At 42.3% G+C, this 26,534-nt stretch overlaps 1 non-coding gene across 1 annotated transcript; it reads right to left on the bottom strand.

Annotated features, from left to right (window-relative positions):
* Positions 1-22,954: 22,954 nt before the first annotated feature.
* LOC147930923 (small nucleolar RNA R71) lies at positions 22,955-23,061 on the bottom strand. Its single transcript, XR_015576729.1, has one exon. It is a non-coding gene; the product is annotated as a small nucleolar RNA R71 (small nucleolar RNA).
* Between the last annotated feature and the right edge of the window lie 3,473 nt (positions 23,062-26,534).

Below are 26,534 nucleotides of genomic sequence, written 5' to 3'. Positions count from 1 at the left end.
TCTTAGGTCTTGAATGAAGATGATATTTAGCTAATTGCTGCTTTGGACCAGAACATTTTCTTTTTTCAAGGTTTAGTACAATACAGATTACTTACTACTACTTCCTGAACTCTCTATGTGAAAATTATCATTTCTTATTTCTTTTTCGATCTTAGTAAAATTTTGAAAGTTTCATCTTTGGTTTATGTCAGATTTATGAGACAAAGGTTGAAGTGTCTAAACCTAAAGTACTCTAAGAGATCCATCAAGAATATTTAAAATATAGACATCAAAGAGTAATATGTCTTACTGTTCTAGAGGGTTTGTGAGTGAGAAACAAATAAAGAACTAATGATTTGTAATCCCTAAACTTATTTTGTAATAAAATTTAAATCCTATTTTGAAACTAAATTTATGAAAAAAAAAATTCAAGTATCATATGATGATGTAAATAATAATAATTAAAAACTACTATTGAAATTATCAATAACTTATAACATATATTAAATTATGAATCGAGAAAAAAAAAATAGAAAAATATGCCAAAAATAAAATAGAAAAACCAATTCCGCGGCGGTACCAACCTAGTAAAATATAAAACTATAGTACTGTCTTTAAAATTATGGTAAACACATAAAAATATCATTTTAAAAGAAAGATTTATGATTTTTATTAAAATTTTGTACATTAGTTATTGTAAAACATCATAAAATCTTAATTTAAATGTATAAATAACAAAAAAAATATATATTTGATTTATATTAAGCTCCAAAAACAATCAGTATACACAAAATCAATTAGGAAATATTCGGATTAGACAGGTTATAATCAAATTAGACATGCATAATGGATAATCGATACTAGGCAGGTGATGTTCATATATTTTACCTTGTTTTCCCTTAGTTTATTCACATCTTTTGCATCTTTTTCTATCCATTTAGGCCATTATTGTGTGGCTTTAGCACTAATCATGCATTAGGGCTTAGTTGCATTGCATTTGCATCTTTTCATGCATAAACAGGTGATTTTGGAGCTCAAGGAGCATGGAAGCAATGGAGAAGAGATGTGAAGCAATCTTGAGGAGGAAACAAGGGAGTTAAGGCTGAAACAACAAGGTTCGGAGTCCAACTCGACCGCACACTCGACCAGACACTCGACCGTGTGCTGAGGAGGACTCGACCGAGTGGAGATTGCACGTGAGAAGCCAGCTCGACCCCTAGCTCGACCGAGCACAGGTCGAGTTGACCGAGCCGTTGACTGCTTTGACTTTTTCTATTTTTAGGGCTTCCACTTCCCCACTATATAAGACCTTGTACCTGCAGCCACCAAAGCATCCAGACTTTTAGATATTCCCAAAAACCTAGTTTTTACCTTTTTTAGCATTATTCCTTTTGCATTTTATTAGATTTTGTACTTCTTTAAGAAAACTCTTAGATTCTTCAATATTGCTGGTTCAATAACTTTCTTAATATTGAGAATTTGAGTTTCATCCTTTGATTAATATTAAAGGTCTCAGTTTTATCTTTCTAATAATGCAAGTTCCAATATTTTCTGGGTTTTTGATTTGTTTCATCATGTCTTGTTGTGAGTAGTCTTCTTAGGATCTTGAGGATGGGTTAGGAAGGATTCATCTTGTGGTTTATGTTATTTGGTCAAGCTTGATTGTTGTAGATCTCTTCTAGGCTAGATGTTCTTAAGGCTGATCTTGAACTGAGAGGTTAGGATCTGATTTCAAGGTCCTTAGCATCACACCAATGTTTAAGGAGCATAGATAAGGCTAGATCTAGAGCTTACCATTAGGCTTGCTAAGAGATTAGAGGTCTTGTTTGGTTTGAGATGTATTGCTTAATGCATGCTTGTGTAGATTCTTTACTGTGTGAGAACAAGTCTAGAATTGCATAGGTTTGATTGTTTCTTGACCATGAGAGTGGGAGAAACTTGTCTTAGATTTATATTTCTAGAGGTTAGCTCAAAGTTTGCTTGAGATTTGTTGATCAAGTTATATAACCACAATGATTAGTTCTTCCCATGAATCCATCCTCAGGAACCTTCTTTGTTTATTGATTTTTATGTCTTAATCTAGTAGCTTGCTTGTTGTTAGTTTAGTTTTAGTGTTGCTCTGTTTTTCTAGCATTGCTCTGTTTTCCGGATTTAGCCAGCTCGACCTCCCACTCGACCTACACTCGGTCGAGTGCTTGCTCGAGTTCATCCCCAGAACTCTAGTTTATGATTTGTGCTTGTCTTGTTTCATTCCTGTTTCATTCCAGCTGCATAGATTTGTAACATCCGTGAACCAAAATCCCGGTTTAGGTTCTGCATCGGTCGATGCAAGTTGTGCATCGGTCGATGCAAGGTTGTTCCTGTGCATTTTTGACTTAAGTAAAACGCTGCATTTTGGGTTAGGGAAAAACCCTTAAGTCGACTTTTTGTTCCATTAGTGTTGTTTGGCCGTTTTTGAGAGAAAACAAAAGAGAGGAAAAGTTCTTGAGAGTTTCTGGAGATTTCTTGGAGTTTTGGTGCGTTCCTGTAGAGATCTGTAGCTGGGATCGTTGTAGGAGCTTCCTAGAGGCTTGTTCTTGCTTGTTTATTGTTCAGATTCGTCTTGGCACAGGTAAGTGCATGACCATGGCTTATCTAAGCTAGAGGAACCTTTAACTTGCCTGTTTGGTGTTGTTAGATGTGTTAGATCGTAGTTAAGGACGTTAGGAAGCTTTCTTGTGGCTTGGGAATGAGTTTCTGTGGTTGTAGGAACGAGATCCGGCGAGAAGCTTCGGGGAAATCACGGTACTCGACGTTGCGTCGATCGATGCATTGCTTGGGTCGGTCGATGCAAGTGCGAGGACGGCGCGACAAACTTTAGGGTTTTCGTGTTGCGTCGAGCATGCGTCGGTCGATGCAGACTGGGTATTGGTCGATGCAAGTTGCACTTGCATCGGTCGATGCAGCTTCTGCGTCGATCGATGCTACCTCAGTTGGCATCGGTCGATGCATATTGGCATCGGTCGATGCTGAGTCCTGGTTTGTTGATCGTTGTGTGTTGATTGTGGTGTGTGGTTATTGGTTACTCTATTGCTTGTGTGTATAGCCCAGTAGATGGGAGGATTGCCTTACTGAGTGTTTATAAAATACTCATGCATTGCAATATGTGTTTATGGTGCAGGTAAAGGCAAAGTGTAATCGTGGAATCAAGGCGATGAGGAAGGGATGTTCTAGAGGCTTGATTGATTGCGATCTAGCTATTGTTAGGTTGCTAGATTAAGTCAACGGAACATTGTAGGATGTTAGTTGTTGGCTATTTCTTTATTGGATTATGGTATTGGTTATTGTTTTGGATTGTTGGAATTTTATTGGTTTAATGGAAGTTGCTATTTGATTATCCGCAGTTGTTGATTGTTGATAGGATGTTAGTGGGTATGGGACCACTAGTAAATTAAGGTATTAAAAAAAAAAAAAAAAAAAACGGGAAGGGTTGTTTCATTTTGGTATCAGAGCCCTTACGGTTCTAGGTCTAGGGTTCATTGTGCTTTTGCTGTTGATGTTTAGGATTCCATGCTAAGATTGATTGTGTGAGTGGGTCAATTGTGTGTGGCATGAAGTCCTAGAACATCCCCTTCGAGCCTGTTTGTGATTCCACGGTGAGTTGTGTTTTGTGTATTAGAATTATTGTTTGCTTAGCCTTCTGTTCTTGGATGACACAGATGGTTAGAGGTGAGGATGCTGTTGGTCGCGGTCGTGGTCGTGGGCGTTGTCGTGGTCGTGGTCGGGGAAGAGGTCAGGTTCCTGAGGCCAGTGTGAGTGTAGCCCAGAGCATGGCCAGTGAGGAGGTGGCGGAGTCATAAGTTCATCCTAGTGTGTCTGGAGACCAGGCTGGTTTGGGTGACGGCAGGGCGGATGGGCCCGGTGTCGGTCACGGTGTTGCCCCGGGTGTGGGGGTTGCAGCAGGAGGTGCTCCAGGCAGGGAGGATGTCTTGATGGACTTGCTAGCTCAGGTTTTGCAGCGACTTCCAATAGTAGTGCCGCCAGTGGGTGGTGGTCAGGGTCCAGTGGTGCCGCCAGTGGTTGGTGGGCAGGTTCCAGTAGTGCCGCCAGGGGTTGGTGGGCAGGTTCCAGAGGTGCAGCCTGCGGCGGGTTTGCAGGCAGGTGTGCAGCCGGGGGCCGAGGCAGTGGATGCTCAGTATGTGCGGATGATGGAGCAGCTGCGGCATGTGGGAGCAGGGTATTTCTCAGGAAGTACCGATCCGAGTGTAGCGGATGAGTGGAGAGAGCGGATGGAGGATATTTTCCTTTCGCTTAGGTGTCCCGACCGGTACAGGGTGGATCTGGCAGTGTTTTACTTGTCAGGAGATGCACGTGTGTGGTGGAGGTCGGTGACAGCACGGAGGGTGCAGCGGGGTATGTCTTGGGGAGATTTTGTGGGGGAGTTTAACTCCAAGTATTTTCCTCAGGAGGCTCTTGATCGCATGGAGGCACGGTTCTTGGGGTTGACTCAGGGAGACCGTACAGTGCGGGAGCTGGATGCAGAGTTCAGTCGGCTTGTGGGGTATGCAGGCAGGGCTTGGGAGCCAAAGTCGGCTCAGGTGCGGAGGTTTTTGTTGGCTCTGCGGGATGATTTGAGGACTCGGCGCAGAGTAAGGAGTTATGCTACGAGAGCGGAGTTGGTTGAGGTTGCAGCTGGGATAGTGGATGACTTGAGGGCACAGGTTGTTGTGGTCGAGGCACGGTGGTGCGAGATGCTTTGGGTGTGGTAGCAGGGACCACAAGGTGACTAGCTGTCCACAGAGAGGTGAGCAGCGGGCAGTGACAGAGCAGGGGGCGGTGACGGAGCCGCGGATAGATACTCGAGTGTGTTACTACTGCAAAAGACGGGGCACATCAAGCCTCATTGTCCCAAGTTGCAGCAGAGAGCAGTAGCAGTGTTGCAGGCTGGAGCTCAGCCTGGGGTGCAGCAGGTTGTGCAGCCGGTGGGTTGGATCGAGCCGACGTCTCAGGTGTACGCGACTCAGGAGCCCGGTGGCACTAGTGAAGGAGCGATCACATGTATAACTTCTGAGATTCGAACTTAGTCAATTCAAAAGTTCAGATTATATTTGTTTTTGTTTGTGGTCAAGTGTTAGGTTCTCAACACATGAGGTTTGTGTAGGGACCTTGTTGGTGGGCGGGTTTAAGTCCCATGTTATGTTTGATTCTGGAGCTTCTCATAGCTTCATTACTCCGGGGTGTGCCGAGAGTGCGGGGATCAGAGGGGATTCTGGAGAGCGTTCAGGAGTTGTCAGAGTTGCTGGAGGCAAGTTTCTGAGGGTTATTGGACGAGCTGGAGGAGTTGATATTCAGATCGCAGGAGAGTCGTGGCCAGCGGATTTGCTTATCAGTCTAGTGGAGTTGTATGATGTTATTCTGGGTATGGATTGGTTGCATCGGTATAAGGTGCATTTGGATTGCTATCGGGGTAGAGTGGAGTTTGAGCGTCCAGGAGGGAAGTTGGTTTTTCAGGGTATTAGACCGACTTCGGGGAGTCTCGTGATCTCAGCCGTTCAGGCAGGGAAGATGATCGAGAAGGGGCATGAGGCCTATCTGGTTACCATATCTATGCCAGAGTCAGTGGGGAAGTCTACGGTTAGCGGTATTCCGATTGTGGAGGACTTTGAGGATGTGTTCCAGTCATTGCAGGGATTACCACCATCTCGGTCGGATCCTTTTACTATTGAGCTGGAACCGGGAACGATGCCGTTATCCAAGGCTCCTTACAGGATGGCTCCAGCAGAGATGGCAGAGCTGAAGAAGCAGCTGGAGGATTTGTTGGGCAAGGGTTTTATCCGTCCTAGTTGTTCACCGTGGGGAGCTCCGGTGTTGTTTGTTAAGAAGAAGGATGGGAGTTTTCGGTTGTGTATTGACTATCGGGGTTTGAACCGAGTTACTGTGAAGAACAAGTACCCTCTTCCAAGGATTGATGAGTTGTTGGATCAGTTGAGGGGTGCTACTTGGTTCTCCAAGATCGACTTGGCTTCAGGTTATCATCAGATTCCTATTCGTGAGGCAGATGTGAGGAAGACAGCCTTCAGGACGAGATATAGGCACTACGAGTTTGTGGTGATGCCGTTTGGGTTGACAAATGCGCCAGCTGCGTTTATGAGATTGATGAACAGCGTGTTCCAGGAGTTTCTGGACATGTCAGTCATCATTTTCATCGACGACATCCTGGTATATTCTAAGAGTCCTGAGGAGCATGCAGTCTATTTGAGAGCAGTGTTGGAGAAGCTGCCGGAGCAGAAGTTGTTTGCTAAGCTGAGTAAGTGCAGTTTCTGGCAGCGTGAGATGGGGTTCTTAGGACACATTGTTTATGCAGAGGTAGTTTCAGTGGATCCAGAGAAGATTCAGTCCATCAGGGAGTGGCCGAGGCCGCAGAGTGCCACTGAGATTCGGAGTTTCCTGGGGTTAGCAGGTTACTACAGGAGGTTTGTTCGGGGTTTTGCGAGTATGGCTCAGCCGATGACTAAGCTTACAGGGAAGGATGTCCCGTTTGTGTGGTCACCAGAGTGTGAGGCAAGTTTTGCAAGTCTCAAGCAGATGTTGACTACCACGCCGGTGTTAGCATTGCCTGAGCAGGACGAGCCTTATGTTGTGTATACAGACGCTTCTAGAGTGGGGTTCGGTTGTGTACTTATGCAGCAGGGGAAGGTTATAGCCTATGCTTCGCGGCAGTTGCGGAAGCATGAAGCTAATTACCCTACTCATGATTTTGAGATGGCAGCAGTGATCTTTGCTCTTAAGATTTGGAGATCCTATCTGTATGGTGGGAAGGTGCAGGTATTTACAGATCACAAGAGTCTGAAGTACATTTTTACTCAGCCTGAGCTGAATTTGAGGCAGAGGCGTTGGATGGAGTTGGTAGCAGATTATGATCTGAATATAGCTTACCATCCTGGTAAAGCTAATTTGGTTGCAGATGCCTTGAGTCGGAAGCGGGTGGCTTCGGCTCAGGAGCAGGATATGGAGGCATTGGTAGGTGAGATTAGTGCATTGAGTTTGTGTGCTATCTCACAGGAACCTCTGGGTTTGGAGGCAGCTGATAGAGCGGATTTGTTGAGCAGAGTGAGGTTAGCTCAGGAGAGCGATGAGGGGCAGATGAATGCCTCTAAGGCTGCGGGTGCAGAGTATCAGGTTTCTGCTAATGGTACTATCCTTGTGCATGGTCGGATCTGTGTGCCCAAGGGTGAGGATTTGAGGCAGGAGATACTGAGAGAGGCTCATTCGAGCAAGTTCTCTATTCATCCAGGGGCGACCAAGATGTACCGTGACCTCAGGCAGTATTATCACTGGGTCGGGATGAAGAAGGACATAGCTGACTGGGTGGCGAAGTGTGATACTTGCCAACTGGTGAAGGCAGAGCATCAGGTTCCTGGAGGATTACTTCAGAGTTTGCCCATTCCTGAGTGGAAGTGGGATTTGATCACGATGGACTTCATGGTAGGTTTGCCTGTGTCGAGGACGTTTGATGCTATTTGGGTCATTGTGGACCGTTTGACTAAGTCCGCGCATTTTCTGGCCATCAAGAAAACTGATGGAGCAGCGGTTTTGGCCAAGAAGTATGTGAGGGAGATAGTCAGATTGCATGGTGTGCCTGCTAGTATTGTGTCTGATAGAGATTCCAAGTTCACTTCGGTGTTCTGGAGGGCATTTCAGGCGGAGATGGGCACGAAGGTGCATATAAGTACAGCCTATCATCCTCAGACGGACAGTCAGTCAGAGAGGACGATCCAGATTTTGGAGGATTTATTGAGGATATGTGTGCTGGATTGGGGTGGTCATTGGGCAGATCATTTGAGCTTGGTGGAGTTTGCTTATAACAACAGTTACCAGGCTAGTATTGGGATGGCTCCTTATGAGGCTTTATATGGGAGGCCGTGTTGTACACCTTTGTGTTGGACTCAGGTGGGAAAGAGGAGCATTTTTGGTGCAGATTTTGTTCAGGAGACCTCGGAGAAGATTCGGGTTTTGAGACTGAACATGAAGGAGGCTCAGGATCGGCAGAAGAGCTATGCTGATAGGAGGAGAAAGGATCTTGAGTTTCAGGTTGGTGATAGAGTGTACCTCAAGATGGCCATGTTGCAGGGTCCGAACAGGTCATTGACAGAGACTAAGTTGAGTCCGAGGTACATGGATCCGTTCAGAGTGGTTGAGCGGGTGGGACCAGTGGCATATAGGCTGGAGTTGCCTGAGGTTATGCGTGCGTTCCACAAGGTATTTCATGTGTCGATGCTGAGGAAGTGTCTTCACGAGGCTGATCAGTGGTTGGCTAAGATTCCTGAGGATCTTCAGCCTAACATGACTTTAGAGGCGAGACCATTGAGGGTGCTCGAGAGGAGAGTCAAGGAACTTCGGAAGAAGAAGATTCCTTTGATGAGAGTCTTGTGGGACTGTGACGGAGTAGAGGAGTAGACTTGGGAGCCCGAGGCGAGGATGAAGGCAAGGTTTAAGAAGTGGTTTGAGAAGCAGACCGCGACTTGAGTTGTCTAGCCAGGTCCGAGTTGTAGTCCGTGGCTGGAGCGGGTACGGAGTATTCCAGCCCATCTCTCTTGATTTTTGGTCGCTTAGGGGTGGTTGGTTGTGCGACTAAGTATCAAGATGAGGTGATGCTCGGGATGCGGGTTGTTGGCTCCGGTTGTTGTATTTTTGGCTTTTTCTGATGTATTTTTGTTGAGATTGTAACGATTATGACATTTTTGAGATTAATAAGATGAGTATTTTTTTCTTTGTGTTTAACTGTTATTGTCATGGGAAAAGAGAAATAGTTCGGGTTCTATTTTTGGAAGTTTCCATAAATAGAAAGTTTCCACAAAAGGAAAGTTTCCAGAATTAGCAAGTTTTCTAGAAAAGAAAGTTTTGTGGAAAGGATGAGGTAGATCTAGTCGGGAGATACTCGTTGGCATCACTATTTGTTTTGCTCAAGGCCGTGTGGGCCCAACTCACGTGATACCGATAGCTCGATGGACTTTGTGGCCAGAGAGTGGGAGTGGTATGCTGCTTCGGATGACGATCCGAGAGCGCGCTTGAGGGTGACGACCCAAGAGCGGGATATGTGGGGCTCCCTGGATACCGTAGCTGTGAGCCGAGGCTCGGCAGTGAGCCGGTATGTCTCGAGGGTTGCAACCCGAGAGCGGGGGGAGTGTGTGTGAGTGACTTCCTGGATGTTGTAGCTAAAGGCGGTTGGCCTGATAGCGAGCCGGCATGATTCGTTGGTTCCGACCACGAACGGGGGAAGCACTGAGTTGTAAGCAAATAGTGTTATGATGCGAGTATATTGGCTAGAGGGAGACCTCGAGGGTCAGTCGGAGGTGTGCGGGCTGTTGCGACAGTGGCACGGGAAACCTTGGTTGACGGTGTTGGTCCGGTCTAGGGACGTGCGGGCCGTGTTGACGGTGGCACGGAGGTCCTTGGAGGATGGACGATACTGCGGGATTCGGGGACGAATCCTTATTGGTGGGGGAGAATTGTAACATCCGTGAACCAAAATCCCGGTTTAGGTTCTGCATCGGTCGATGCAAGTTGTGCATCGGTCGATGCAAGGTTGTTCCTGTGCGTTTTTGACTTAAGTAAAACGTTGCGTTTTGGGTTAGGGAAAAACCCTTAAGTCGACTTTTTGTTCCATTAGTGTTGTTTGGCCGTTTTTGAGAGAAAACGAAAGAGAGGAAAAGTTCTTGAGAGTTTCTGGAGATTTCTTGGAATTTTGGTGCGTTCCTGTAGAGATCAGTAGCTGGGATCGTTGTAGGAGCTTCCTAGAGGCTTGTTCTTGCTTGTTTATTGTTCAGATTCGTCTTGGCACAGGTAAGTGCATGACCATGGCTTATCTAAGCTAGAGGAACCTTTAACTTGCCTGTTTGGTGTTGTTAGATGTGTTAGATCGTAGTTAAGGACGTTAGGAAGCTTTCTTGTGGCTTGGGAATGAGTTTCTGTGGTTGTAGGAATGAGATCCGGCGAGAAGCTTTGGGGAAATCACGGTGCTCGACGTTGCGTCGATCGATGCATTGCTTGTGTCGGTCGATGCAAGTGCGAGGATGGCGCGACAAACTTTAGGGTTTTCGTGTTGCGTCGAGCATGCGTCGGTCGATGCAGACTGGGTATTGGTCGATGCAAGTTGCACTTGCATCGGTCGATGCAGCTTCTGCGTCGATCGATGCTATCTCAGTTGGCATCGGTCGATGCTGAGTCCTGGTTCGTTGATCGTTGTGTGTTGATTGTGGTGTGTGGTTATTGGTTACTCTATTGCTTGTGTGTATAGCCCAGTAGATGGGAGGATTGCCTTACTGAGTGTTTATAAAATACTCATGCATTGCAATATGTGTTTGTGGTGCAGGTAAAGGCAAAGTGTGATCGTGGAATCAAGGCGATGAGGAAGGGATGTTCTAGAGGCTTGATTGATTGCGATCTAGCTATTGTTAGGTTGCTAGATTAAGTCAACGGAACATTGTAGGATGTTAGTTGTTGGCTATTTCTTTATTGGATTATGGTATTGGTTATTGTTTTGGATTGTTGGAATTTTATTGGTTTAATAGAAGTTGCTATTTGATTATCCGCGATTGTTGATTGTTGATAGGATGTTAGTGGGTATGGGACCACTAGTAAATTAAGGTATTAAAAAAAAAAAAAAAAATGGGAAGGGTTGTTTCAACATTTAGCTTTCAGTTCATTAATTGTCTTGCATTAGTTCATTAGTAGTAGTTTCTATTTCTGTTCTTGCTTCATTACAGTTTCAATCATTCAGTTTCATTTGCATTTAGTTCTTGGTTCTTGTAGTTTACTTTTTGCATCTTTACATTTCTATCTTAGGATTGTTAGTGACAAACAATCATTACATTTGTCTTAACTTAGATTCATATGCACATCTTATCTGTTCACAAACACTCATTTAGGATTGATACCTCTTGTACTGCAATAGCATAAGGGGAATTGAAACACCCATCCATCATTCCATTCATATATCATCATTCCATACATTCCACCATCATCCACCACACATATAAACCTTGTTTCAGCAGGGATTAATCATTAGTTGAGGCGGAGACGGTAGGCCTAGCGATTTTATGGAGCATAATCAGGCCTAGGCGGGGATTTTTAAAACAGGGATTGAAACTAAAAAAAATGTTTGTTCTTCTTATTTGTCCATTTCTTTACCTTCTCGAGGTAGGTCTAGTAAAAATATATAGAGAATTTGTTATAAATATCCTTTTTGAGATATGTCTTCTCAAAAATAACTATTGTTTTGAACATTTTCATTTTTATCATTTTTACACAATTACAATATGTTAAATTAATTCATAGATTGTTTTATGTTTGGGTTTGGGTTCAGTATGGGTTTATACACAATTACAATATGCTAAATTAATTTTTAGGTTTGGGTTCTCTATTTTATCTTTAGGGTATAGTTTTTAGGAGGTGCGGTTTAGTATTTATGGTTTAGAATTTAAAATTTAATCATTTTATATATTAAAAAGAGATATTTTTGATAATATACATCATGAAAAGATATTTCTGAAAAGTGATATAGAAAAAGAGGAATTTTAAAAAATCCTCCACATCTTTATAATAATTAAAAGGGATTCTAGTAATTAAACCCCTCAACTAAAGATAATTTCTAAGAAAGCCCTTCATTTATATATTTAATTAAAAAGTCCTCAATTTCAAATCTGTTAATGTTTATCCCCTTCTGTCTGGTTTCTACAAGGTCGTTAAAACTAAACAGAACGTTTTTCATCAATTAAAAAAAAAAAAAAACTTGGGCTAGGCCATCGTTGAGGGGTTTTCTTACGATTTATCTATAGTTGAAGGGGTTTTATTACTAAAATTCCCAATTAAAAACTTATTATATCCTTCATTATTTGCAGTGCAAGTTGGACAACAAAGCAAAGATACCACCACGCTTATTGGACTATTAAAAGCGCAAAATAAAAGATTTTTAAAAGGTTTTTAAACAGTTTTAAATGCTTTTACAATGTTTTTAAAAATATTGTAAACATTTTTATAAGGTTTTTAAAAGGGTTTTTAAAAGCTTTACAATGTTTTGAAAAGGTTTTTAAAGACATTGTAAACGCTTGTAAAAGGTTTTTAAAAGTGTTTACAATGTTTTTATAAGGTATAAATTTTAATATTTTTGGCGGGAAATTTTTTTTTTGGCGGAAAAAAAATAATTTTTGACAGGAAAAATTTTCGATTTTGGTGGGAAAAAAATAATTTTGGCGGAAATTTTTTTTTAATTTTTGGTGGGAAAATATTTTCGATTTTGATGACTGTACATTCTTGTTGTCACTCAAACAAAGGTAATTTGGTGATTTTGTATATAAAGAGAGGTAGTTTCAAAAATGATCAACATGAAAGAGTATTTTTTAAAAAGGGTATGGAAAAAGGGGCATTTTTGAGAATGCCCCTTTATTTGGGTCAAGGCGTATGGGCCATATAAAACTCTGTCGGTTCTACTTTTCAAATTTAACTTATTAAAAATTTATTTTTAAATCTATACTATTAATTGAGAAATACAAAAGCAGAAAAAAAAAGGAAAAAAACAAATATTTCATATATTGCCCCTTATGGCCATTGTGAGTAAAAACACAACCAAGAATAAGGGATCCAAACAGCTTACACATCAACCTGTGAGTAAAAACACAACCAAGAATAAGGGATCGTGTATTACGGATATTAACTACCTACCATATTAATACTGTTTGACATTTAAACCCCAAAATAATCAGAATATTCGAGACTACCAATTACAGGAACTAATCAATCTATCAATCATAAATAACCCGAAACTTGCTCCTTTTCAAAACTAACAAATCAAAGCAGTATCAATCATCTCCATAATGTTGGGATTCATTTAAATCTTTTAAAAAAGATTGCAATGAATAATGATATCCCGAAACGACCTCTATAATAACATATCAAACCGAAATAATTTTCAAAGCAAACAAAATCTTACCGTTTTGAAAAAACATTAACTGAATAGATTTCATAGAATATTCGAAGATGTTTATATGCTATCATGGCAACAAATCACCTCCACTACTACTATAAAAACCATCCAAGACGTCAGACACAACCAAAAACATCAAATCTATAATAACAACTCAGAAAGTAGATTCATCGTATGCATACATTTTCTTTCTATTTGTCTATTTGTTAATGTCTCTTCTTAGTATGAATCTGCTTTGTGTTTACCTACATTTTAACGTGGTTCAAAAACCCATGCATGCTCAAGAAATACATCTGAGCCGTTCATGATCGTTTTTGAACTACTCTTTAAGTTTTTATTGTTTAGCATTATGATCGTTTTCTTCTATTATAAACAGATCCCATTTACAAGATCCTCCAATCATGGTAGCAATTCACAAAGCATACCAGATATGAACCTGTAAGTGTCTACGAATGTATTATTTATAACTTACTGATATTTGTTTTTTCATATGTAGAGAACATCAACATGTTTTCTACTGTGTAGCTCTAAAAAGTTTGTAGCTGAAAAACAAAATTTAAATTCAAAAAACACATTTTACAAGAAGGGATAAAAAGAATTTTACAATTCTTAAGAATACTATATTGGTTGAGATCCTAAACCAGATCTATAAGCAAGATATCAAAACCAAACCACACTAAAGAAATAGAGGACTAATGGTTAAAGTGGCTAAACTTTAAGTGTTTCTAATTCTATTTTATGTTTATGTTTTTATTTTAAAAATAACAATCGTTGAATGGGAATAGAAGTAATTAATTTTCTGATTTCACTTTGATTCTAATTCTTATTCTCTGATTTCACTTTGATCCCAAAGTTATATAATCTTAATTCACTTTATTCTTAAGCACTATTTATCATAATATAAAACTAATGTCACTATTGTCATTATATGAAACACGGGATGAAGAATACGTCGAATACAAGAGGCCTACACCATGTATCAACTCTCAAACTTGAAATTCACAGTTATCTTACAACAGTTATCAGGTAGAGTTTGCTTACAACAACAGTTATCAGGCGAGTATTAAGATGGCTACTTATGAAGCTTTGTATGGGAGACCATGTCGTACACCGTTATGTTGGACTCAGGTGGGGGAAAGGAGCATGTTTGGTGCTAGTTTTGTTCAGGAGACCTCAGAAAAGATTCGCGTTCTCAAGCTGAACATGAAGGAGGCTCAGGATAGACAGAGGAGTTATGCTGATAGGAGGAGGAGAGATCTTGAGTTTCAGGTAGGAGACAGAGTATACCTCAAGATGGCCATGTTGCAGGGTTCGAACAGGTCATTGTCAGAGACTAAGTTGAGTCCGAGGTATATGGGTCCATTCAGAGTGATTGAGCGGGTTGGACCAGTGGCATATAGACTGGAGTTACCCGAGGTTATGCGTGCATTCCATAAGGTTTTCCATGTGTCTATGTTGCGAAAGTGTCTCCGTGAGGGTGAGCGGGTGTTGGCTAAGATTCCTGAGGATCTTCAGCCTAACATGACATTGGAGGCGAGATTAGTGAGGGTTCTCGAGAGGAGGATCAATGAACTTCGGAAGAAGAGGATTCCTTTGATGAGAGTCATGTGGGACTGTGATGGTGTTGAGGAGAAGACTTAGGAGCCTGAGGTGAAGATGAAGGCAATGTTCAAGAAGTGGTATGAGAAGCAACCCGCGACTTGAGCTTGTCTAGCTTGGTCCCATATGTAATCCGTGGCTGGAGCGGGAATAGAGTATTCCAGCCCATCTCTCTTGTTTACTCGGTCGCTTGGGGTGGTTGGTTGTGTGACTCAGTAACAAGATGAGGTGGTGCTCGGGGTACAAAGTTTCCGTGAGGCGGGGTTTTGGAGGAAAGTTTCCTGAAATAGGAGTTTTGAAAAGTGGAAAGTTTCCAAAAATGGAAAGTGCTAAATATGCAAAGTTTTACGGGAGTTAGAATTTGTCCATTTTAGCGGTGGAGAGCCTTGGAGGGCTTGTGTGGCCTTAGTGGCGGACTTTCGAGTCAGTGTGCCTATGTGTGGCGGTCTTTTTAGACATTGTGTGGCCTTTGTGGCGGGCTGTTTAGCTGAGTGTGGCCTTTGTGGCAGGCTGTTTAGCCGTGTGTGGCCTTTGTGGCGGGCTGTTTAGCCATTGTGTGGCCTTTGTGGCGGACTGTTTAGCCAATTGTGTGGCTTTTGTGGCGGGCTGTTTAGCCAGATCGTCTTTGTAACGGTCCTTCGGGACAGATCGTCTTTGTGACGGTCCTTCGGGACGAATGGCCTTTTTGGCGGTCCTGTTTAGGACATTTGTTTGGCCTTGGTGGCGGTCCTGTTTAGGACCTTTGTTTGGCCTTGGTGGTGGTCCTCTTTAGGACATTTTATTTTGCCTTGGTGGCGGTCCTCTTTAGGACATTTTGTTTGGCCTTGGTGGCGGCCCTTGTGGCATGTATATGATCCTTGTGTGGTCATGAGGTATTCCAGTGAGGGGATATGTGGTTGGTAGGATATTGAGATGTTTTACGCGAGCCACGGGAAGGAAACCTGGATAGGGATAGGACTCACACGTGTTTAGAACTGTTTGCTCGCGGCTCTTGGTGGACTTAGATTCTCCTAGTACTGCCACATTCAGAGACCTTGTGGCTTGGGAATATGGTTGGTATATCGACTTCGGATGACGATCCGGGGGCGCGTTGTAGGGTGGCAACCCGAGAGACGAGTTTTGGATTTTTCCTTATATATATTATGACATGCGGGTTTAGGTCCGATGAGGAGCCAACATTGGCATGCAGACTTAGGTCTGATGAGGAGCCAATGAAAACTTAAGGTTTAGGCCTATGAGTAAAGGAAAGTCCAAAAAGTCGAGAGCAAATAACGCCTGGAGCATGAGTCTATCGCCAAGAGGTGACCTTCTGTAGATCGGTCAGAGGAGTGCGGGCCGTGGAGACGGTCGCACGGGAGTCCTTGGCTGATGGTTGTTCGAGATTCGAGGACGAATCTAGATTGGTGGGGGAGAATTGTAACATCCGTGAACCAGAATCCCGGTTTGGGAGTTGCATTGGTTGATGCAGATGTTGCATCGGTCGATGCAAGGTCAAGTTCCTGCATTTTTACTTAAGTCAAACACTGCGTTTTGGGTAAAGGAAAACCCTTAAGCTCGTGTTTTGTCTCAATAGGCGTGTTTAGCCGCTTTTGAGAGAAACGAAAGAGAAAGTGAAGTGTGCTTGGTGTTCTTGGTGATTCCTGGAGATTTGAGGCTGTTCCTGTAGAGATTTGTAGCTGGTATCGTTGAAGGAGCTTCCTAGAAGCGTTTTCTTCTTGTGTTTAGGTTCAGATTCGTCTTGGCAAATGTAATTGCAGGACCATGGCTTATCTAAGCTAGAGAACTCTTTAATCTGCTTGTTGTGTGATGTTACAGTTGTTAGATCGTTGCTTTGGACGTAGGAAGCTTTCTTGTGGCTTGGGATCGAGTTTTGTGGTTGTAGGAACGAAGATCCAGCGAGAAGCTTCGGGGAAAACACGATGCTCGGCATTGCGTCGGTCGATGCAAGTGCGAGGACGGCGCGTAAAACTCTAGGGTTTTCGTGTTATGTCGAGCATGCGTCGGTCGATGCAGATTGGGTGTCGGTCGATGCAAGTGTAACTTGCATTGGTCGATGCAGCTTCTGTGTCGGTCGATGCATCCCCATGTGGTATCGGTCGATGCATGTTGGTGTCGGTCGATGCAGAGTCCTGGTATGTTATTGCTGATTGTTGATTGTTGTCTGATGGTTAGAGATGACTCTATTGCTTGTGTGTATAGCCCAGTAGATGGGAGGATTGCCTTACCGAGTGTTTATTAAATACTCATGCATTGCAATGTGATGTTCATATATTTTACCATGTTTTCCCTTAGTTTATTCACATCTTTTGCATCTTTTGCTATCCATTTAGGCCATTATTGTGTAGCTTTAGCACTAATCATGCATTAGAGTTTAGTTACATTGCATTTGCATCTTTTCATGCATAATCAGGTGATTTTGGAGCTTAAGGAGCATGGAAGCAATGCTGAGGAGAAGTGAGCCAATCATGAAGGAAAAGCAAGAGAGTTAAGGCTGAAGAACCAAGGTCCAGAGTCCAACTCGACCGCACACTCGACCAGACACTCGACCGTGTGCTGAGGAGGACTCGACCAAGTGGAGGATGCACGAGAAAAGTCAGCTTGACCTGCCACTCGACCAGCACAGCTCAAGTTGACCGAGCCGTTGACTATTTTGTCTTTTAGTATTTTTAGGGCTTCCACTCCCTCTCCTATATAAAGCCTTGTACCTGCAGCCACAAAAGGAGTCCAGCTTTTTAGATATTCTCTAAACCTAGTTTTTACCCTTTTGGGAATTATTCCTTTTGCACTTCTTTTATTTTTAGATCTTGTACTTGTTTTTAAGGAGAAAAGGCTAAATTCTTCAATATTGTTGGTTCCATAACTTTCTTAATATTGAGAATTCGAGTTTGATTCTTTCTCCAATATTGAAGATCTTTGTTTCATCTTTCTAATGATGCAAGTTTCGTATTTTTTTGGGTTTTTGACTTTGTTCATCATGTTTTCTTGTGAGTAGTTCTCTAGGATCTTGAGGATGGGTTAGGCTGGATTGATCTTGTGGTTTGTTTGATTTGGTCAAGCTTGATTGTTGTAGATCTCTTTTAGGCTAGATGATCTTAATGCTGATCCTATATCTGAGAGGGTAGGGTATGATTTCAAGCATCTTAGCATCACACCAATGTTTAAGAAGCATAGATAAGGCTAGATCTAGAGCTTACCATTAGTCTTGCTAAGAGATTCGAGGTCTTGTTTGGTTTGAGATGTATTGCTTAATGCCTGCTTGTGTAGATTCTTTTCTTTGTGAGAACAAGTCTAGAGATGCATAGGTTTGATTGTTTCTTGCCATGAGAGTGGAAGAAGCTTGTCTTAGAATAATATGTCTAGAGATTAGCTCAAAGTTTGCTTGAGATTTGTTGACCAAGTTAGGTAACCACAATGGTTAGTTCAGCCCATGAATCCCTCTTCAGGACCTTCTTTGTTTATTGATTTTAAAGTCTTAATCCTGTTGCTTGCTTGTTGTTTGATTCGTATTTGCATTGCTCTGTTTTTATTGTGTTGCTCTGTTTTTGCGTTTAGTCCAGCTCGACCCTGCACTCGATCAACACTCGATCGAGTGCTTGCTCGAGTTCATCCCCAGAACTTTTGTTTATGATTTGTAGTTGTCCTGTCTTATCTCTTGTCTCATTCTATTTGCATTCCAGTTGCATTTACTTTTTATCTTGTTCATTATTGTCTTGCATTAGTTCATTATTGTAGTTTCTATTTCTGTTCTAGCTTCATATTAGTCATAATCATTCTGTTACATTTACATTTAGCATCTAGTTCTTATAGTTTTACTTTCTGCACTTTGCATTTTAATCATAGGATTGTTAGTGACAAACATCCTTACATTTGGCTTGACTTAGTCTCATATGCATGTCTTAATTGTTCACAAACATTCATTTAGGATTGATACTTCTTATCCTGCAACAGCATAAGGGGAATTGAAACACCTTACCATCCATCCATTCATATCTCATCATTGCATACATTCATATTCAACCATCACCCACATACAAAATACTTGTTTCACAATGTGTGTTTGTGGTGCAGGTAAAGGCAAAGTGTGATCGTGGAATCAAGGCAATGAAGAAGAGGTTGTTTTAGGGACTCGGTTTGATGTTGTCTGGCATTGCTAGGTTGCTAGAGTTGGGTCATTAGAAACATTGCTAGGTTGCTCGTTTCATGTTTTCTAATGATTGGTTACGGGATATGGATTATGTTATAATATTGGTTATTATTGGATATTTATTGGTATTGTTATTTCACTGTTGGTTGTAATTGTGGTTAGGTGGCTAGTGGGTATGGGACCACTAGTCGTAGTTATTTATTATATTATATTTATTATTTATTATTATTTTTTTTTAAAAAGGTCGGTCTTTTCAGATTGTTTCTACCATGAGAATGGATTAGCAAGGGTTAGAGATCCACTGTCTAGGAAAAAAACTGCTTGAGACTTGTAAAATATTTTAAATCAATTAGGAATACTTATGAACCGATTACCCCATCCTTAGGAGCTTTCGTATTTGAGCTTTCGTATTTGATTGTTTTGCCTTTTTGTCTTTAACTCGACCCTTTACCCGAACAGGTACTCGATCATCAGCTTCGTGTATACCCTCTAGTTGTTCATCATTGTGTTCTTGATTTTTCTATTGTCTGATCACCTACTCGATCCAGTGCTCGATTGCTTGCACCGTGTACTTAGGTCGAGTAGTTCTTGTTTTATTCTCTTTATCTCTGGTCAAACTAGGTTGTTAGATAAAACCCTCTTTATCACTTGGCTTGACTTGCATAGTTTTGATCATATCTTATCTGCTAGCATAACAACCATTTGGATTGATAACAATTTGTACTACAACTGCATAGGGAATTGATACCCTGGGTGAAAATGTTGTTATCAGTGATCTGAACCACCCAGTCCCTTGATATGAAGTCATGACACAACCGTACCTGTGACACCCCGGTTTGCAGAGATGTTTAAAAGAATTGATTTGTCCATTTGAGTCACCAGTGGAGAGAGAAATCCACTTGCCATTGTAATGCCCCGACCGCCACCTCTTAGTGGGTCCCATGTCCACTCCCAATCAATGGGCCCACTTTTCTTAGTGGGGCTCATGTCCTCTCACTAGGCCCATGAGCCCATCCATAACCGATGGTCAGTTTGCTACGTTGGGAAGGCTTTATAGACTTGTTTACCGTCCCTACAAATCACCACATGATCTTTTCTTATGTTTTGTCGCCACTTACACAATTCCGACATTCACTTTCGGGAAGGTCACTCATCCTAAAAGTACTCCAGCTCAAGCACGCTTAACTCTGGAGTTCTCTCAGAACCCTTGACCGAAACAATAAGTGCTCTTTGGGGACATAAGTGGCCAAATCAATTCTTTTAAACGTCTCCGCAAACCGGGGTGTCATAATTCACCCCCACTAACAGATCGCAACGTCTTTGTTACACAGCAAGATTGTCACCCCCCCCCCCCCCCCCCCCGACAGTGTGAGTCCACCCGACTCCACACTTGTTAGAGTTTGGCTCTCATGCCACTTGTAACGCCCTGACCGCCTCCTCTTAGTGGGCTCCATGTCCAATCCCAGTCTATGGACCCACCTTTTTTAATGGGTCTCACGTCCTCTCACTAGGCCCGTGAGCCCATCTATCTCTCATGGTCGGTTTGCTACGTCCAGGAGGCTATAAAGACTTGTTACCGTCCCTACAAATCACCACATAATCTTTCCCTGTGTTTTTTCCTCACTCAGACAGTTCCGATAATCACTTCCCGGAAGGTCACCCATCCTGAGACTACTCTAGCTCAAGCACGCTTAACTCTGGAGTTCTTTCAGGACCCTTGACCGAAAAGATAAGTGCAGTTTGGTTTCATAGGTTGCCAAATCAATTATTTTAATCCTCTGTGCAAGTCTCTGAAACCGGGGTGTCACTGCCATCCCCTATCTCATCATGCAAAACACCACCTGCATCTGTCATCCCCGGATTTCCTTTCGATGCTCCATTTGTATTCATCTTCCACCACCCCTATGCGGACGATACCAACTTAGTAACCGCTCCTCCCTTGCTAGAATCGTTATTAGTGTCTACTTGGCCCGGTGAGCTAACCCTACCTCTTTAGCCAGGTCATTGAGAAATTTTAGTTTATCCCAGCATTTACCCCACATCCCAAACACGTTACCACACCTCCATTTTCACCCCACTAATAACTCTCTAATTTACATGTTTAAACATCCTTTTTTGTCCATATTTTGCATTATATTTACCCTAACCTTAGCATTTTTAGGTCATTAACTGTAGGATTTCCCATTTAGGCCATTCAGGGTGTTGCATTCTTGCATTTGCACATTTTGGATGAAAACAGGTGCTTAAGAGCCTAAAATGGGGAGAAACAAGGTCAAATCCGAGCATGTACCCGAAGGAGCTATTGAGCAGGAAGAACAATCCGAACCCCAACCCGATCGAGGAGGATTCAAGAGAAGAAAGAACAACCCGAAGACCTTCCCGAGGAGTAACCTGACCTCATCCTCGTGTACCTCATCGAGCAGACCCTCGGGCAGGACTGGGAAGCTAGGTTAAAGGGGTTTCCATATATAAACCCCCTCTTCTTCCTCTCGCCCAAGCACGCCGCATACACTCAGAACAGAGAGCGAGTGCTTCTCTGCTTCTCAGAGAGATCTTGAGCGATTCAAACTCTTTTTCCACTTTGTTAGGATTTAATTTACATTTCTTTGCTATCCTTTTAGATTTCTACTCTGTACTCTTCACTTCTATTTCATTTTTCAATACAATGCAATTTTAGTTTATCAATGCTTTTATGTTTTATGCAATGAGATCTGAGTAGTGAAACAAAGTTTCTAGGGATGGGATCGAAAATTAGGTGTTCTTGATCGGTTAGGATGTCTTAGCTTTGTTGTTTATGTTTTATAAATTACTTTCTAGATTGGTATTCGTAATGCTATCAACAGACCGAGAGGTTGAGATTAGATCTAGGGTGTTTTACCATCGAGAGATGTAGATAAAATGCTTGAATTAATCAATGCTAGAGTTTTTTTCACTTAGCCTAAGAGATTAGATGTGTAAGGAGTTTATTGACAATAATGAATCGGTTTGTATTGCCTGCTTGGTAGTGTTGCTCCAACGAGAGTTTGGTAGGGGAGTGATCAAGGTTGATTGTTTCTATCACGAGAGTGTTTTAACAAGATTTTAGAGATTCATTGTCTAGGGAATATTTGCTTGAGGCATGTAGGACATCCATAATGGTCAAGAACACTTAGGAGTCGATTACCCCATCTTTAGGAGGTTTCGCATTTTGATTGTTTACATTTTTATTCATAACTCGATCCCTTACCCGAAATGGTACTCGATCACCAGCTTCGTGTACACATTCGAGTTGGTCATACTCTTCTTGTTTACTCGATCACCCCACCCGATCTTGTACCTGAATGCTTGCATCGAGTACTTAGGTCGTGTGGTCCTTGTTTATTTAATTTCTTTTAATTATTTTAGGACTGTTAGCTCAAACCCGTTTATTGCTTGGCTTGACTTGCATAGATCATATCTCATCTGGTAGCATAACAACTATTTAGATTGATAACCCTTTGTACTACACCTGTATAGGGAATTGATACCCTGTGTGAAAATCCTGTTATCAATTTGGCGCCGTTGCCATTTGGTTGAATTTTATTTGCTACGTTTAAGATTTCAGCACTCGCTAGATCAAGTTCTATTATACACTTTTGTTCGGTACTAACTTTTTTACTTTCATGTTTGTTTGTTTTGCATTTTAGGAACAACCCGACTACCCACCCGACCCGTCTCTTGATCACCTGGATCGAGTAGACCTTCGTGTACGCACTCGGTTCACTGATTGTGCATGCAAACACGATCCAAGGGTAGTCAACACTTAAGTCTATTAATCGATTACATCGACAGACCAAGGCTACTCCGTCAACAACAAGTCCAGCAACCACAACCAACAACAATTGAGGAGAATGAATAATCAGAATGGTCCACCAGTTCCTCAAGAGAGGACCAACATAGGAGCAGGAGATGCTCCATTTACTCACACTCAAAGACATGGCATTGTGCCACCTGGTGTTCATAACAACAACTTTGAGATAAAGAGTAGTCTCATCCAGATGATACAAAGCATCAAATTTCATGGATTGCCAATGGAGGACCCATTTGACCATTTGGATACGTTTGATAGGCTCTGTAGCCTAACCAAGATCAATAGAGTTAGTGAAGATGGATTCAAACTCCAGCTTTTCCCATTCTCTTTGGGAGACAAATCACAAATCTGGGAGAAATCACTCCCGAAGGAGTCCATCACCACCTGGGAAGCATGCAAGAAGGCGTTTCTAGCCAAGTTCTTCTCCAACTCCAGAACCACAAGGCTGATAAATGACATCTCCAGCTTTGTTCAGAAAAACAATGAAACGTTCAGTGAAACTTGGGAACGTTTCAAGGGATACACCAGCATATGCCCTCATCATGGCTTCAGCAATGCTTCATTGCTAAGTACACTATATCGAGGTGTAGTCCCTAAGATCAGGATGTTGCTGGACACCGCAAGCAATGGTAACTTTTTCAACAAGGATGTCGATGAAGGTTGGGATCTAGTGGAGAACTTGGCTCAGTCTGATGGCCATTACAACGAGGAGTATGATCGCACTACCAGAGAGGATGATGCCAAGTACAAGAGAGACATGAAAGCCCTCAATGACAAGCTTGATAAGCTCCTCAACCAGCAGCAGCATGTCCATGCAATCTCAGATGAAGAGCAGTTTATGCAACAAGATGGGGAGAGTGCTTTGCCAGAGGATGTGAACTATATCAACAACCAAGGTGGTTACAACAAAGGGTACAACAACTACAAACCAAATCCGAATCTGTCCTACCGTGATCCGAATGTTGCAAATCCTCAGGACCAAATCTACCCATCCGCTATCCATGGGAACCAGGGCCAACAAAAGCCTTTTGTCCAATACAATCAGGGCTATGCTCCTAAGATAAATTATTCTAGTAATTATCACCAACCAATCACACCACCTGGATTCCAACAACAGCAAGGCCCGCAAAACCAATCCCAAGAAGCTGATATACGCGGCCTAATTTAGCAAATAATTCAAAGTCAGGCATCGGCTGCTATGGACAATGCAAAAAAGTTTGCGGAGATGAGCAACAAGATCGATTCTGGGTATAATGACCTCAACGCCAAGTACGATTCTCTCAACACTAAGCTGAGATACCTAGAAGGCCACCACAACAATCAACCACCTCCAAAAATCAACCAGCTTCCAGGTAAAGCTGTTCAGAACCCAAAAGACTATACAACAGCCCAAGCCATCTTTCTTGATGATGACTTTGAGGATTACCTCACTGAGGACAGTGATGTTCAAGTTGGGGAGGATATAGATCATTATGGGATAAATGAGTACCAGTACTACATATCCGAGTATGAACCTGATCCCTTACCCGAGGAGACTGATCGAGTTGATGATCGAGCACTGGTTCGAGAATCATAAACCGAAGAACCATCCGAGGCAAAACCCAATGACACACACGATGATGGTGATCGGATGATACATCGGGTAGACGTTCAGATGACAGATTAACCTCAACTGCCTGCAGCAGAGGAAGGGGAATTAGAGGAAAGGTTCAAAGCTGCTCTTGACATCCAATTAGAGGCGCTCGCATAGCGTATGTCCAAGCGAAAAGCCCCACCTTCTAAGCTCTTGCCACCACACGAACTTCAAGAGGAAATCATCAAGGAGACAGCTCAGCTGGAGATTGAGGTTAAGGAAGCTGTCAAGGAGATTAGGAATGCAATATTGAGGAGTGTAGTGTGCCTAGATACTGAACTGCGAATTGAGGAAAAATTGGAGGATTCTGGCTCTTTTACTTTGCCATGTTCGATAGGACTTCGGATTTTTGACAACTGTTTGTGCGTTTTGGGAGCTTCAGTCAGCATCATGCCACTATCAGTTGCCAACAAGATGGGTTTTAGCAGTTTTAAACCAAGTAGTTTGTATTTGGTTCTAGTTGATAGAACAATCAGACACCCCATTGGTATCCTGGAAAACTTGCCTCTCAGGATTGGAAGAGTGGAAGTTCCTACTGATTTCATGATCCTTGATATGGATAAGGAACCAAACGATCCACTGATCCTAGAAAGACCATTCTTAGCAACAGTAGGAGTAGTGATTGATGTGAAACAAGACAAGATCATAATTGAGCATGGGGAGCATTTCAAAATGGAATTTGGCGTCAAAAAAGGAATTAAAAGGCCAACCATTGATGGTCAAGTCTTTCCACCAAGACAAAGCAAAGAAGAGTCAAGCATCACAAAGAAGTCAACACTACATTTGCTGTAGCCCAGGACAAAACCAGAAAAACCGGTTGGACCAGTCTATTCCAGTGGAGAGGATTCCAGAACCTCTCCCTCCTAAAACCCATGCTTAAAGAGCATGAAGAGTCAAGCTTAGTGACTTAAAACCCCTGTTTTAAAAATCGCTAGGCATTAGTCGGGCGGTGAGGGAAGGTCTAGCGATTAATCAGAAAATCAGATTTAAATCAGGGATTAATCGGGAACTAGTTTTAGCGGTTTTTTAATTATTATATATAATAAATAATAAAATACCTACCTTTTGTAGTTATATTGAAGTTAAACCAAGATTTAACTGAAATATTTGACAGCTCAACTGGCTGAACGCTTGCCAGGAACCACTAATGTGACGGGTTCAATTCCCCATCTATGTGTTTTTTGTCCATATTTTAGTTTTCATTAACAAGAAGTAAAATTGTAATTTATTAGTCGTCTTCTCCACTCACGATTCGGAGACTGTAAAACCTAATTTATCTCAGCCAACTTTTGTTTGACTCAATTTTTACAGATTTCATCATATTTGCAATTGGATATGACATATAAATAGTAGATCTCTGCAAGTAACATCATATTTAAGTGATAAATCAACTCAAAAATGAGTTTTTTTTTTGTCCGATTTTTATTCCGATTTGGGCATAATCGTGGCGGCTTCCTCCTGCTTAGCGATTACACGGCGAGGAATCGGTCAAATCGGCCGATTTTTTGAACAGGGCTTAAAACAAGCTCACTTAAGAGGAAGTCCCAAAGGTATCCTTTTATTTTTTCTTTAATTTTATTTACTTATTTTGTCTTATTTAAAGTTTTTACATATTTACATATATTTATAAATAAAAAAGAAGAAAAAGAAAAAGGAAATTTTGGGGAACCCGAATCCGTACCCGACGCGCCTGATCGTGTTCCTACTCAGGTGGCGAGTTGAGTCCGAATTCCACAAACCCTAGCCCACTCTCGGTGAAGCCCAAGAAGCCAACCCTCTCTATTTAAGGAGCCTCAACCTCACAACTCCAAAAGTTTTCTCTAAACCCTAAACTCTTTGTATTCTAAACTTCTTCTCTCTCCCTAGAAATCGAGACTCTTTAATTTCTTGGGAACTAACCCTATTAATCTAGAGTTTAGCTTCTTCTTTTTTTTCAAGAATTCAACAATGGCCCCAAAGATGAAGACCTACCAAAAGAAGGGGAGCAGATCAACCTTCGTCACTGCTATAACCGGAGGTGAAGCCGTCGAACCTCGCGAATCCAAAGGAAGAGGAGACGTTCCGCATTCCCAACCGTTGGCTGGACGTTTTGCATCTCCAACCCGATGCTCAACCCAATCTGTCACCCGAGCAGGTGTTCGATTAACCGATTGTGCAGACCCCCAAGTTCGTTCACCAAGCCCGGTGGCTAGTGTTATCTGCCGATCTCCTTGACGTAGGGACCTGTCTACGTCCGAGAGAACCGTCACCGACCCTATGGAGGTAGATTCTGATGCCGATGGAGGAGAACCAGAGGAGATCCAAACCTCACGGTTAAGGAGCAGAGCTGCGGTTGCGAAGGGGATGAGACCAGCCTCTGAAAAGGCTGAGAAGGTGGCCGAGAGAGCGG

Source organism: Camelina sativa, chromosome 12 (assembly GCF_030686135.1).
Source record: "Camelina sativa cultivar CO46 ecotype springtype chromosome 12, ASM3068613v1".
Taxonomy (NCBI): domain Eukaryota; kingdom Viridiplantae; phylum Streptophyta; class Magnoliopsida; order Brassicales; family Brassicaceae; genus Camelina; species Camelina sativa.
This window is presented reverse-complemented; position numbering and strand designations above follow the sequence as displayed.